This window comes from Sapajus apella, unplaced genomic scaffold (genome assembly GCF_009761245.1).
Source record: "Sapajus apella isolate SASKATOON/1434 unplaced genomic scaffold, GSC_monkey_1.0 scaffold55, whole genome shotgun sequence".
Classification (NCBI taxonomy): Eukaryota; Metazoa; Chordata; class Mammalia; order Primates; family Cebidae; genus Sapajus; species Sapajus apella.
Genome location: NW_022436995.1, coordinates 7,613,905 through 7,628,014, shown reverse-complemented (window position 1 = coordinate 7,628,014; position 14,110 = coordinate 7,613,905). Strand labels below are relative to the sequence as shown.

Here is a 14,110-nt window from a genome sequence, read left to right as displayed (position 1 = left end):
GGTGGTAACTCTTCAACATGGCAGTGGCCCTTTGTACTAGGCCATGACTCCTCCTCATCACCCCCAAACCCTTATGAAGTCCTTGAAGGATAAAGATAGCACTGGAACCAATAAACAGCTTTTTTTTTTCTGCACACAACTGATCTGCCGCCAGTTTCCAGAAAAAAGCAAAAATGGACAACACGAGAGTGTGCAGTAATTTACAGGCCCAGAGAAGGTGAGGTGCTTGCCTAACGTCACACAGCAAATAACCAGCAGAGGAGAGGATTACAGGTAAGAATAAAGCAACCTATCCCTCAGCCCCTACCGGAATCTTATCTGCTTGGTGAGGTGAGACACATAGTACCCCCAGCCCACACAGCCCCCCTTACCTAGCACCACGACCTCTGCTGGGAGCCACAAAGCCTCATTCTGTCCTTTTCGCTGTTGTCTTAAATGGACTTTTAGCTCCCACCCTGTTGGGAGCTAAAAGTTGACATGTGCCTTTCTTCTGAGCCTCAGTGAATCCATCTGTAAAATGGGGTTATAATTTATCATATCTCATCCTCAGGAGAGTTATAAGGACTCTGGGAGACACTCTACGTAAAATGCCCAACTCTGTGCTGAACAGCTAGTTGGCACTCATTCTGCATAACCCTACAAAGCCCAGCACAGAAGGCGTGCTGAGAAATCACTAAATGGTATGAAAACAAGAATAAATGAATCCTACCCACCTCGTAGTATCAATGCTGCGGGACAGAAAATGGGCACATGCATTCACTGAGCTCCTGCCTGGTACCACCGGTTGTGCTTCACGAGGGGCCTGGGTGGACGGTGTGCATCCACATGCAAGTGGAAGGTGGTCAGGGGAGGCTGTTTAGAAGGTGCAGGTATGAACCCCTGAATACTGCAAAGCTCAGTCCAGTCTTTCTGGAGCACAGGAAGAGCCTGCCCATTCCCCAGGCAGTGACACCCGGAGCTAGGCAAAGGTCTGACCTTTCTGCAAGTATAAATTTCAGCTTGACCCCTGCCTTTAATCTGAGAGCACAAGCGAGAGGTCGGCCCACTTATTAGGAGTGGCAGAGGTTGAAGAAGTCCAGAGAATACAACCGAGTCAGGTGGAGTGACCGGAGGAATGAGAAATGTGCCCTTGTTTTTGAAGACCAGGTAGCCATAGCATCCATGTATGGAGCACTTACATTCTCAACTCAATCCTGAGATGGGATTTTTACTTCTACAAAGCAGGGCAGATGAGCCCGTCACCACCCACCTACGTGTCACTCATGTAGAGCTGACATACGAACCTGAGCTCCCAGGCACCCTGTACACTGCCCTTTGGGGCCTCTGAGGGCAGGGAGTGCCAGGAAGCTGGCAAAGAAATGAAACCCAAGTCATCCTGCTGGGGCACCCCTGAGCTGGGCCCGAGGAGTCCTGGCTCCCTGTTTGGGGCTCTGCCTCAGACCTAAATCTCCAAAAGGGTGATAAAGTCCTGCAAGAAGAGGAAGAAAAAAAATATAAATTTCCTCTTCAAGTTCAATGAGGATCTTTGAGGAAGGGAGGCCTGCGTTGTACAAGGTGGGGAGCCAGTATTAGATCCCATTGGCCCTCCTGCCATGGGAGAGGGCTAGAAGCCACAAGGGTCACTCCTAGCTCTGCCCAGTCCCTACTACGGTACGACTGTAAGTAAGCCACTTTCCTTCTCAGAGCCTTGGTTTCTCCACCTGCAGAATGGACTCAGGCCCAGAAATAAGACCCTTACAAAAGGCCACCCAAGGGAGCTGAGGCAGGAGGAGGGATCAGGAGAAGATATGAGGCCTTGAGCAGCAGTGCTGAGTGTTACAGGAACAAGGAGGTGTCACTGGGGCTTCTTGGAGATGACCCGATGCAGAAGGACTCATATCTGCCCACAACTCTGCGCCTGGGGTGACAGGAGGGCAGACTGGGGTGTGACGGGCTGCTGGAAGTGGGATGGGCACTGGGATGTCCCGGACCCTACCTGGACACGCCCTCTTACAGGACCCACCACCTTTCCCACATCCCAGATCCTAAAAGGGCTGGGAGGCTCTGATCAATCCTCAGGGGCCTTTGTGGGAAATGCTTGGGAGGCTGCGGAGAAGAGGAAGGAAGACGGGCTTTAAAACCTGGGCTGCCAGGCCCCAAACAAGCCTTCTCCCCTCTCTGGGGCCCTTCAACTTCACCTGCAAAATGGCAATAATTAACACACAATTACAACTTTCCAAGGATTGTATGTCACAAGGATTCAGTAAGACAGCACACTGAAAGCATGCAACACATGTACGCCTTTGGCAAATGCTACGACTGTCCCCCTACACCTTCTCCCTGGATGGCCCTGCTGTCCTCTGCACTAAACATCACCTCCTCCGTGAAGCCTTCCCACACTTACCTAGACAATTCTGCTGGGTTCCTACAGCAAAATGTTCCGATCTTTATAACAGCTTTCTGGATTTTCTTTTTAATTTTTTTAAAAGAGATGGGGACTCACTTTGCTGCCAGGCTGCAGTGAAGTGACACAGTCATAGCTCACTGTAGCCTTGAACTCCTGGGCTCAAGCAGTCCCCCCACTTCAGCCTCCTAAGTAGCTGGGTTGCAGGTGTGTGCCACCACACCCAGCTAATTTTAAAATTTTTCTGTAGACACAGGGTCTCACTATGTTGCCCAGTCTGGTCTTGAACTCCCAGACTCAGTAATCCTCCCACCTCAGCCTCCCAAAGTGCTGGGATTCAAGGTGGGAGCCACTGTACCTAGCCCTAGGCATGTATTTTTAAATTATGAGTCTGCTTCCATCAAACTGTGAGCATTTTGAGAGCAGAGGCAAGAGCTGGTAGAGTGACCCAAGACCATCTATCCTAGTGGAAGAACTCAAAACACCTTCCAAAGTCACACAGAGAGCCAATGCCAGACCTGGCCTTGAACCTGAATCTTCTGAGCATGAGCCCAGGGCTCTCTCCCCTGAGACTCTCCAGCAAGATCTGTGGTGTGTCAGAAAGTGGGGAGGGCCCGCACAGAGGCAAAGCTGCCAGTACTGGCCCCCGCCAAAATCTGGGCCTCAATGGCTCCAGCTTGAAAGTGGGCAATGCTCTTTCAACCTCCCTCAATGGTTTCCTTGAGGAGCAACTGAAAAGCTGGATTATTAACTGCCTGAAAAAGAAGGGGTTCCATTAAACGAGGGGATTTTTATTATGTTTATAAGCAACTATAATAAAACATACTTTACATAGCAGCTTCCTACGGAAGGAGTAGGAGGAAAGGCAGGCTGGCCCTCTAATCCTGGCCGTCACTAAGTCACCGTGTGACTTGGAGAAGTCACTGGTGTCTCTGAGACTGTTTCCTCTTCTCAACAAAACAAAGGTTTGGTCTGGCCAATCGCCAAAGTCCCTCCAGCTCTGACATCCTGCTCTGTGCCTGGCACTATGCAGGTGTGGGGGGGCGTAGAGCGGACAACTCAGGCGTCCAAGCTCTGGTGAGTCAAACATCTGGCACAATGACCCACCGAAGACAGGGTGAGGGCCATAGCCAGAGCATGGCCAGCCAACTCCTCCCACCACTGGCTTCACACTTTGCTTTGACCGTGACACAGGCCTATCACGTCAGGAAAGCAGTGTAGACTAGGGACTCAGGAGGCCAGGACTTTGGGTCTTAGTTCCTATGGGCCTCAGTTTCCCATTGTGGAAGAGGCCATGATAGACCCATCCAGCCTGCCATCTCACAGCCTGATGTGAGGGCCATGGGAGGACATGCGCTATTGGCCAGGAAGGGAAGGGAAAGAGAATGAATAGTCCTGGGCATCCACTATGCACTCACACCAGGCACTGTTCATGGACTACCATTCAAGGCTCACAGTCGGTGGGGAAGTAGGTTCAACAGCTTCTCCAAGGCCACTGGCTACCAAGAGGCCAAGCTGGGACTGGCCCCACCTTCAGACTCTGGAATAGGGGGTAAAGGCTTTAGGTCTGAGCCCTCTAAGCGAAGATGATCACCACCATCACCCTCTGACTTCCTGCAGAATAAGACTCAGCATTTTGCAAATTGCTTTTACCCAGAGAACCTCAGGCACAGGGCCTTCTCCGTCTTTGTTTTCCAAAGGGCAGGGGCTTGCTGGGTGCCCCTTTCCTTAGAACAAACTACTCCTCTAGGAGACCAGTGTGGGGGATGGGGGAGTCTGGGTTACTCTCGGTCTGGCACGTGGAGGCCCAGCAGACACTTCTGCGGTGCTCTGCTCACATCCCCTTGGCCCCCACCAACTCCACGCAAATGCCAACACCTGCTTTTGTTCTGGGACCCACCCTGCCTGCAAGGGCCTTGTTCTGCCTGAGTGCTGGGAAGTGCCAGGAACAGATGCGCCAGGAGTGGTGGGTTAATACCCCAGCTCCCTTGGCCCTCAGAGAGGATAGCTGGGGTGAGTTCTGCACTGCTTCCCTAAGTTCCCAGCAGGATTCGGCTCCAGCTGCCCGCAGAAGCAGCTGGCTTGGTAATGCTGCCTGCACTAGCCCCTTCTCTTCCCTTCCCAGCATTCTCCTAGCTGCTGTTTCCTGGGTAAACCCCCCTGCCTCGATAAACTGTGCGCTCGCATTTTTGGTGCGAGATCTGCTCCTCAGGACACTCAAACTAAGAAAACCACCTCTTGGCACCAAATAAATTAAACCATAGTCAAGCCCAAGTCCCTCAAAGATGGGAAGCACTGTGAGAACAAGGCTTAGGTCCTATCTGCTTTGTACCCCACACTGAGCACCAGGGCTGGGCTCAGAGGAGGTTCCCTTAAATGGGGCAAAATGAATTGGATGAGTCATTCAATGAGCATTCACTGGCCACACGGAATGTCCCTATCTTCTGAAAATACAGGACACTTGCCCTTGTCCTCAAGGTACCCCCAGCCTAACTGGGAGCTAAGATATGCAACAGTTTATGAAGACACCCACAAAGAAAAAGGGGTTTGGTACCAAGGGGGCTTTCCTAGGCATCTAGATTTGATGTCTCTGTCTTACTCAGCGGTGACTGGCCCAAGGTCACATTGCTCTGCTGCCTATAAAAACAGATTTCAAGCCATTCCAGGGCAGGGTTGCAAATAAGCCTCCCTGCGTCCCCCACGGCAGCCCACAGGGTAAGCCGGCAATCAATACAGGGCCACTGGTTAATCTCTGAGGAAAGAATGTGTCTGTGACGGCTGTGTGTGCTTCCCATGTGTACACATGAACCTCGAAGGACAAATCCTCGCCAAGACTGGAAAACGTGCTGAGGACACCTGATCTTCCCTTTCCCTCTTTAGAGCCCAATCCAATCTGTCAATAGGCTCCACTGTCCCAGCAACTTTGAACAACTGTCCACGCATAATGCTTGATTCCAGCATACAGAAGGGGGTGCCACAGGGGTCAGGCCTCCTTGGGCAGGTATCAGCCAAGATTAGAATCACGGAGTCCCTAGGCCCAGGAGGATTCAGCCAGACACCTTCCACCATGCACTGAGCTCACCGGGCACAGGGAGTGCCCAGTGATCACTGTGTCTCTGCCCCCTAGTTTCCTAGACCTGCAAGGGCCCTGTGGAGTTTCCACTCCAGCACATTTTTTGGTTGTTTTGAGATAGGATCTCCGTCACCCAGGCTGGAGTACAGCGGAGCTATCATATCTCACTGCAGCCTCCAACCCTCTGGGCTCCACTCTGCCGCCATCTCAGCCTCCTGGGTAGGGGCAGGCCAACATGCCCAGCTAATTTTTGTTTCTGTTTTGCTTTTTTTTTTTCTGAGATGGAGTTTTGTTCTTGTTGTCCAGGCTGGAGTGCAATGGCATGATCTCGCCTCACAGAGGCCTCCGCCTCTCAGGTTCAAGCGATTCTTCTGCCTCAGCCTCCTGAGAAGCTGGGATTACAGGCACCCACCACCATGCCCGGCTAATTTTTGTATTTTTAGTAGAAACGATGGGGTTTCACCATATTGGCCAGACTGGTCTCGAACTCTTGGCCTCATGATTGGCCCACCTCAGTCTCCCAAAGTGCTGGGATTACCAATTTTTGTATTTTTTGTAGACATGAGGTTTTGCCATGTTGCCTAGGCTGGTCTTGAACTCCTGTGCTCAAGCAATCTGCCCATCTCAGCCTCCCAAAGTGCTGGGATTACAGGTATGAGCCACCACACCCAGCCCACTCCAGTAATTTTTAACCAAGAAGGCACACAGAAGCTCCTGGGCAACTGACTGAATTAGACTGGGCACTGGGCACGTGTACTGTTGACAAAGTTCTCCTGGGGTTCTAACCTGAATTCCTGATTTAACAGAGGAGAAACTGAGTCTCAGGGAGGGTGGTGACTGACCCAGGAATCCACAGCTCACATCAAGTCCTGACAAATTAAATATTTTGAAAAACACATCCCCTGTAAGTCTCTCCCTATAGCTTTAAAAGGAAACTCCCGTCGAGTCTCCTTTTCCTGATCGTGTTGGGCAAAAAAGCAAGTTAAGGAACAGCAGGGAAGGGGAACAGCCTGGGGAAGGACAGGAGAATAGCAGCTCCCTCCCCTGAAAGGGCCTTGCAATCTAATGAAGTGAAGAGAGGGAGATTCAGGTGGCAGTTCAAACGCTAACGTTTTAAAGATGAAAGTATGCAATTCAATTAAATGTTTAAATAGTGTTTTCTCATACTAAATCACTGAAACGTTTGTGCATTCCTTGAATTTCTCAGGGCACTGTTCATTTTTATTTATTGTTGTAACCCAATGCCCTTTGCTGCGTGAATGGTGCTATTTGAAGGAAACTTGTTTTGCAAAGGGGAAACTTGTCCCAGGTCTCTTAAAAGCTTCATTATGTGCATGGTAACCAGGCCCTATTAATAATCCTGGACTTACATAGGCAGGCTTACTTTCCATTTAGCATTATATTTTCCACGATTCTGTAAACAGCTCCTCCACACAAACTCTTTTGATATTGAATTCCTCCCTATTTTTTTGCCTAACCAGTCTTCTCTCTGGGCCTACTCCTTATTTAAAAAAAGGGAAGAAAGAAATCACCAAGCACACATATTTTTTCAATTAAGCCATGCTTGGTGCCAAAATATATGGATCCCACTAATAGCCATAAGTAATCTTAAGGTCTTTTCCCCAAATATTTTGATTATTTTACAAATCCCCCAAGGAATGTGCTCTTAGGGTGATTTATGGAGCCCAGGGAGGCTCATGATTGGAAGGAGGGGTCTGGCTACAATGGGGCAAGTTAGGGCATGGGGGTGGCCGTGTGCTGGGGAAGGAAAAGTGGGGTGCAAAGGGCTCTTAGGGAAGACTTCAGGCCATCTCTGCAGGGGCGAGAATGGGAGGGATTAAGGGTTCCCACGTGGGACAGATGGCTGCAGTCAGTCCTGAGGAAATGGTGGCCGGAGCAGAAGTGAATACCTGATGTCCAGTAATCCCCAAGTCACTCGAATTGGCCCTGCATTCTAAGGCAGGTGTCTGGTTCAACCTCTATCAAATTAACGCTTCTCATGTTCCAATTATCCTAGGTAGGTATGACTAGGGGGGAAACTTGGAGTCGGTGTCAGAGGAAGGCTAACCTGGTATTAAAAACTCCCTGTGAATCAGCTTCGGTGAGAAGTAGCAATGCCAGCAGGCACAGGGGTGGTGCTAACCAGGCAGGCTCTGCGATCAGCATCTCCCACCCTCCTGACCATGACGTCCCGACACCGTAGAGGGAACACCCAGAAGAGGGCGAGGGCCGCGAAGAGCCGCCGGGAGGAGCAGGCTTTGCTCCACACAGGGAAGCAGTGTCTGGCCAGAGCCTCCTGCTGACGAAGGGGGTCCGAGTCAAGGCCAGGCTCCTTAGTACCAGCAGGTAAGGCGATCATGAAGAAGGGCAGGTACGGGGGGACGGCCAGGCCTTGGCAGCCAGAGGCCCATGGCCCATCCACGTCCCACCCCGCTGGCCTGGCCGTGCAAGCTTGGCAAACCATGCAACCTCTGGCCATGCCTCATTGTCCCCACTTGTCACAAGAATTTCTGTCCTTCTGGCTGGATCCTCTCAGGGAAGATAAATTGGATCAATTAGATTAGTTGGATTATGTTTGTAAAATGAAAATCAAGCCAGAAAGAATTGTATGCATTAGTGCTATCATAGCAAGAACTGACATACTAAATGACCAAAAGCACAGTACCCCAGAAAATCACTCAAACATACTCTTCTCTTATTAATACTGCAAAACACAATAAACCCTTTGGAGCCCTGGATCGCGCCCCCAACTCTGGGGGATTCAGTTCTTCCCCCACGGTCAACTCTGAGTTGAAGGGTCTGGGAATCCCATGGAGGGGGGGGACTTGCTGGATTCACTTGTGGGCCACTGTAAGTTCCAGTCCAGAAGCGAGCCCCCTGCACTACCTCCGCCGCCTGCTGTCAAATCCAACCTCGCCCCGCCTGGTCAGCTGAGCAGTTTGATTATCACGTCCACCGAGGACACAAAATCAGCCACAGCCAGAAGTGGCCAGGCCTCAGCTTGACAAAACTCAGAATACCCAAACCTCAGCAGTCACTGTCTCAGCCTCCCACACGCAAGAGGGTGTCTCAAAACAGCATTTTTCTCTGAACGAGCCAGTGACTTTTAATGAGCAGATAAGCCCAGATTCCCCAGCCCCCACCACCCACAGCAGGACCCCCGCCCCACCCTAGTGCAAACCCAGAGAGGAACTTGGAGCCTCTGTGTCAGCAGGGGGAACAATAGGCTGAAGTCAGGGTCCTTGAGGATGTGGAACAAAGAGCTGGCTCGCAGAGGAGGGAGACCTTTAACTTCCAGACTTTAAACCGCACGTCCCAGCCCACATGCCCCACATGCCCCACATGAGAGAGGAGGAGAGCCTACGGGTCGGGCAGCCTTTTGAGGGCTCCAGCTTTGCTGGGGCCAGGAAACCCCCACTTCACAAAGGATTAATAGGACAAGAGTCACTGAAGCTGCATGGCTGCTGTGTCCCTTTCAGCAAATCTACCATTTATCAAGAAACCTTCCCTCACCTGTATCTGAGGGCTTGGGGAGGCCCCAGAAGGGATGGACAGAGAGGCTGGTGAGCCCAGTGCCAGCCCGCTCCGTGCCCCCCACCCCCAGCACTGATTCTCGGGGAGCCTCGGCCGCTTATCAGGGACTGCCAGCCAGGCCCTAGCACACATCCCCACTGGCCACACTTTCTGCCTGCAGCAGGGCTTTGTCTCTGACTCTTAACTGGCTGTGGGCAGTGGGGACAAGGGAGGGGTGGGGGTACCACAGGGCTTCAGGAGAAAACGGAGAAACGGCAGGCGGCCTCCTCACTTGACACGGTGTGTTCTCATGAAGACAGAGAAAGAGAGGGGGAAAGAACTCAAAGAGCATCTACCACCCACCTGTTCACTCTGTGGGTGAGCCTGCTGAGGCCCAGAGAGGGAAAGGGACTTGTCCAAGGTCACACAGCAAGCCGGAAGCAGAGTTTGGGCTGGAGCCTAACTCTGAGTCTTATGCCAGGCCACTGCAGTCCTACATGCCCTGAACAAGCAGCAGCACTTTTCTGACACTTGGTGTCCTCGTCAACAAAGTAGATTCACAGTACTCAGATCACCGAAATACCAGGAAAAGTCTAAGACGCGTGTTTTTGCCAAAGTAAAAGTGTCCTCCAGGAGTAGGAAGGTCTTTTCCCCTGGGCCTGTGGGGAAGGGGCGTTTACAGGAACAGGAGGGAGAAGGCCACTGAGAGCTATTAAAAGCCGGCCCAGGAAGCAGGGTAGGGGCAGAAGGTATGCCAGCTGGGGTGGGGGCGCTGTGAAAGAGGGGCCTGGGGGAAGGGAGCGGGTGTGGGGCTCAAGGCTTAGAGGGCTCGACTAGAGCTGCAGATTTTAAAAGCAGGATGTGTGGCTGGGGCCCCTCTTCTCTCAAATAAACAATCCACAACCTTACTCAAAACAGAGAGGCAGCCAGAGCGGGGTCACCTTATTTCCATACCTCCTGGGGGTGCCACCAGCCACCTAGGAGGGTCCTGCTTAGAGGTTTTGGGGAGGGCAGGGTCCTGGGCTGGAAAGCAGTTATCCTCTGGCCAGAGGTCACCTGGTCGTAGGTTGGACGTGTAGGGCCAAATTCTGCCAACCAGCCCTCTCTCAGCCCCCATCTTGACCACAGGCACCCAGATTCTTGGCAAGAACCAGAAGGGAGCCCCCAAAAACAAAGTCTAGTCCCTTAAGAAAACTGAGGCTCAGTGAGGCCATTGCCCAGGTCCCATAGGAGCGGGGGACATGAAATCAGGCCCAGACTCTCCACCCAGTGCTTCCTGGCACCTACTAGAGGGGCTGACGGTGAGGGCTCTGGGCAGCAAGCTGGCTCATCCCACTTTCCTGCTGGGATCCAGACCACTCCACCAACCTTCTTGGATTCTCCGGTCCCATAGAGCCTTTGTTCACTTGGCCAGTATTTATGACAATGATGAGGTTCTAGGCTTCGGGAGTGTAGCCAGTCATGAACAAGACTCAAACCTTACTTCAAGGAGTTCACAGTCATCTTCTGTGGGTAGCACACTGCTTTTTGCTGTTCAACAAATACTCATTGCACATCTAGTCTGCGTGGCCCTGAGCAGGTGACAGGGATGGAGGTGGATGGAGTGGACATGGTGGCCATGGCCCCACCCTCAGCCTGGACCTGGGACCCAGTGGTCTTTAAGGTGTTTGTCAGGTGTCCCGACATGCATTGTCCTCCCCCTCGAGGCACATGGAAGCCAGCTGAGGACACAGACCTGGTCTCTACTCTTCAGTCTGTTCCAGATGGCCTGGCCCGATGCGGGCCACACAGCATTCACTCAAAAACTGGGAGCAGACTATTTGCCAAATGCCTCCCTTCCTCTGGCAGGAAGTCGCTCCCAGAGCCGTGGTTTTTGTTTTTTTCGACTCTTTCTGGGCTCGTGGTTTGGAAATAGAAAAGGGTTGTGAGTTACAGGATCCGGGCCCTCTCCTCTAGCGCTGCTGAGAGAAAACGGATACGGCCTTTCCGGAGGGCACTCTGACCTTAGATGTGTGTAGCCTTTGACCTGGCAATCCCACTTCTAAGAACATATTCTAAGGAAATCACCAGTGACGTGCACAAAGACATACGATGCTCGCCAAGTGGCCATGTTTTATGATTTTATGATAGGTTTTTTTTTTTTTTTTTTTTTTTTTTAAAGTCACTGCAACAACCTAAATATCTAGCCCTGGGGGATTGGTTAAGAAAATCCGGCACAACCATGACATGGAATACTAAGCAGTCATGAAAAATCAGACTATGTGTTGAACTGAGGACATGGCTTCAGCATTGCTAAGAGAAAAGAGCTACAAAACAGCTGTATGAACTTTTTCATTTGGCTACATGGAGACCATTTCTACTTCCCATATTTTGCTAAGAAAGAGGATGACATGAAAAATAACATCCAGATAATTTTAATAATAATTACTATTTTATTTTAGGGTGATTTAAGGGTAATTTGATTTTCCTTTGTGCTTTTCTTGTTTTCTAAATGATCTGCATGAATCATGTATTATCTTTAAAAAAAATGAAAGAGGGAATGCTATTGAGGTAGGGTTTGGGCCCAGCCCCTTCACTAACTGGCTGGCTGAACAAGCCATGTAATGTCTTTGAGAGCCTCTTTTCTGTATAATGAGGGCATCCGTGATGATGATACCTAGGAGGATTACACCTGCACCCGTGTGGGCATGCATGATCTCATTCACATTCACAAAAGCTTTTTCAGGTATATACCCATTTTACAGATGCAGAAACTGACTCCATGCCAACCCAGAGGCCCCTGCTCATGATTCAAGCCCAGCCATTCCAAGAGAATGTAGTCCAAGTCAGCCTTGTGAGATTGGCTCGTTGGGGGTGCCCTGGGAAATAACTGCTCAGCCCAGAACCACCCTCTTTCTCAGAAAGAAAACTGCCACTCTCTCACTGCAAACTGCAGGGAGCTCTCAGGATCGCACCAGGAATAAGGCACTGGAGGGTCTCTGGCTGGTGGGAGTGTCCATCCGTTCACTCCACCTTCCCTGGGCAGCTGCCACATCAAGAGTAGAGTGACACATGGCGGGACAGGGCTATAAAGGCCCTGTTGTTTGACAGAGAGGGAAATTGAGGCCCACAGAGGGAATGGTCACATGGTCATGGCATGGACCGTCACCACATGCTAACCGTGGGAGGGCAGCTGTTCTGGAATGCTGGGCTCAAGGTGGGGGACTCCAGGGAAAAGATTCCCAGGCTGAAGATTCAGGGAAGAACCCTGTAAGGGCACTCAAACCCAGAAACAAAGCCAGGCCTCAGGCCAGGGAGCACAGCGGACAGTCCAAGCAAAGGGAACGGCCACCAACCTGACTTCCTTCCCTGATTTCCCTCCCTGGCTTCCTTAAGGACAGCTCGGGGCCCGGGAATGGATGCTGACTGTGGACAGGGTCAGAAATGCTGGTGGTGACCCTGAGAGCCACAAGCTTCACTATGAGGGGGAGCATAGCCAATCAGCCACTCCTTCCAAAAAAAGGGGTCAACTGTGGCTGACTCCCATTTTCAGATCTACCAATTACTACCCAGAGGGGCTGGCTGGACCCCATGGGACCTCAGGACCACAAACATTGGGGCTGCAGAGGATCTTGTATAGAGTTTCACTGCCGGGAAGATTCAAGGGGGAGTGTCCTGGCCAAGACCACCAGACATACGCTCAGCCAGGGCAGGAGCATTGGGCAAAAAAATCAAACATTGGTGGGATTATGACAACCAGAGGCTCAGCCCCTGGCAGCCAGAGGAAGGTCACGTGCTCAGGGCAGAGAGGGGATGCTGACTCCGTGGGAAGTGGGCTGAGAAAGGGGAGATGGGCTTCTCCAGGGTGCGGGGCCACCACTGTACTACCTGCGTTGTGGCTGTGAGATGCTCAAACTGCCACAAGAATTTCATATGCTGAACCTTAAAGGGTCACTAGCTCTGAGTAAGTGACTGCCCTGCTCACAGGGTGTGGGGCACTGGGGACCAAGAAAGGCAGCAAGACCTCTGCTGCCCTGGAACGCCGCAGGGAAACAGGGTCCTCTCTCTCCCCCAGTCTGGCTTCCTCCTCTCAGAAACTTCTCATCTTAACTCATAAAGGGCCTGAAAACCTGATTCTGTCACCAGGAAACCCCAACCAGGAGAGCGGGGAACACAAGGCTCCAAGTCAATGCCTCAGGACGCGCAGTTGAAGAGCTGCCCAGAGGGACCAGCGGCAACTGGAATCCCAGGGCATTTGAATGAGGGAATGGTGAAGCTGCAGAACGCCGCAAATATACTAAAAACCACTGAACTGTGGACTTCAAAATAGAGTTCTGTGAATTTAATCTCCATTTTTTTCAATTGCCCCAGACATGCACACTCAGAGGCCCTACCCTAGAGATTCTGATGAGTGAGCCTGAGCCTGGGAACCTGCATTTAACATGTGCTGCAAGGGATGATGGTTCCCCGTCAGGGCTGAACACGCCCAACCCCAGGACCCTAGTTTTCATATAACATTGGATCTATAAGTTGTATGTCCTCCCTCCCAACCTCCTCCTCATTTTTCAGATGGGGAAACTGAGGCCGGGAGCAGGAAAAGGTCCCAAAATTCCTTCAGGAACCTAACGAAATACAAACAATTCTTCCCTAATAAAGAGCAGGGTCTGCTACAGAGGGGTCCTCTGAGGCAAAGCCCCTCAGCCATCCACCTCATGGCCCAATCTTCTGGCAGGTGAGGGAGGGTTGGGGAGGGTCAGGGATGGCCTTCCTTGTCCAGCTGCCCTGAACAGAGAGCTGCTTACAGGGAAAAGGCATCCACCATCTCCCCACCTGGGCCCAAAGAAACCAGAAGGCCAGAGGAGATGGAGATTTTTTTTTTTTTTTATTATTGTTATTTTTTAAACACGAATTATTTCCAGCCGGAAGGCAGAGGGATGAGGGCCATTGGAGGCCTCCGGCCGCCGGCACCCAGCCAGCCTCGTAAATGTCTGGCAGCTGGGGAGAGACTCAGCTCATTGCTATCGAAATGAGCTCGTTCCTGCTAATTTCCCTGGCTCACCAACTGATGTATCCAGCGTGTTCCCAAATCTCCAAAGACGTTTCCTAAGCCAGCTTCCAGGGATCTGAGAAAGTCATGAGGTGTAGGTGGGAGCTTCAGGGTG

At 51.5% G+C, this 14,110-nt stretch overlaps 1 protein-coding gene and 1 long non-coding RNA gene across 2 annotated transcripts in view; both read right to left on the bottom strand.

The window, feature by feature from the left end:
* Positions 1-14,110, bottom strand: part of SMAD6 (SMAD family member 6) — an 82,653-nt gene that overhangs the window by 29,088 nt on the left and 39,455 nt on the right. The window lies entirely within an intron of this gene.
* Positions 3,183-13,443, bottom strand: LOC116527578. The gene is made up of 3 exons (XR_004258615.1): positions 13,433-13,443; positions 5,590-5,594; positions 3,183-3,261 (listed from the first exon to the last, which is right to left on the bottom strand). It is a non-coding gene; the product is annotated as an uncharacterized LOC116527578 (long non-coding RNA).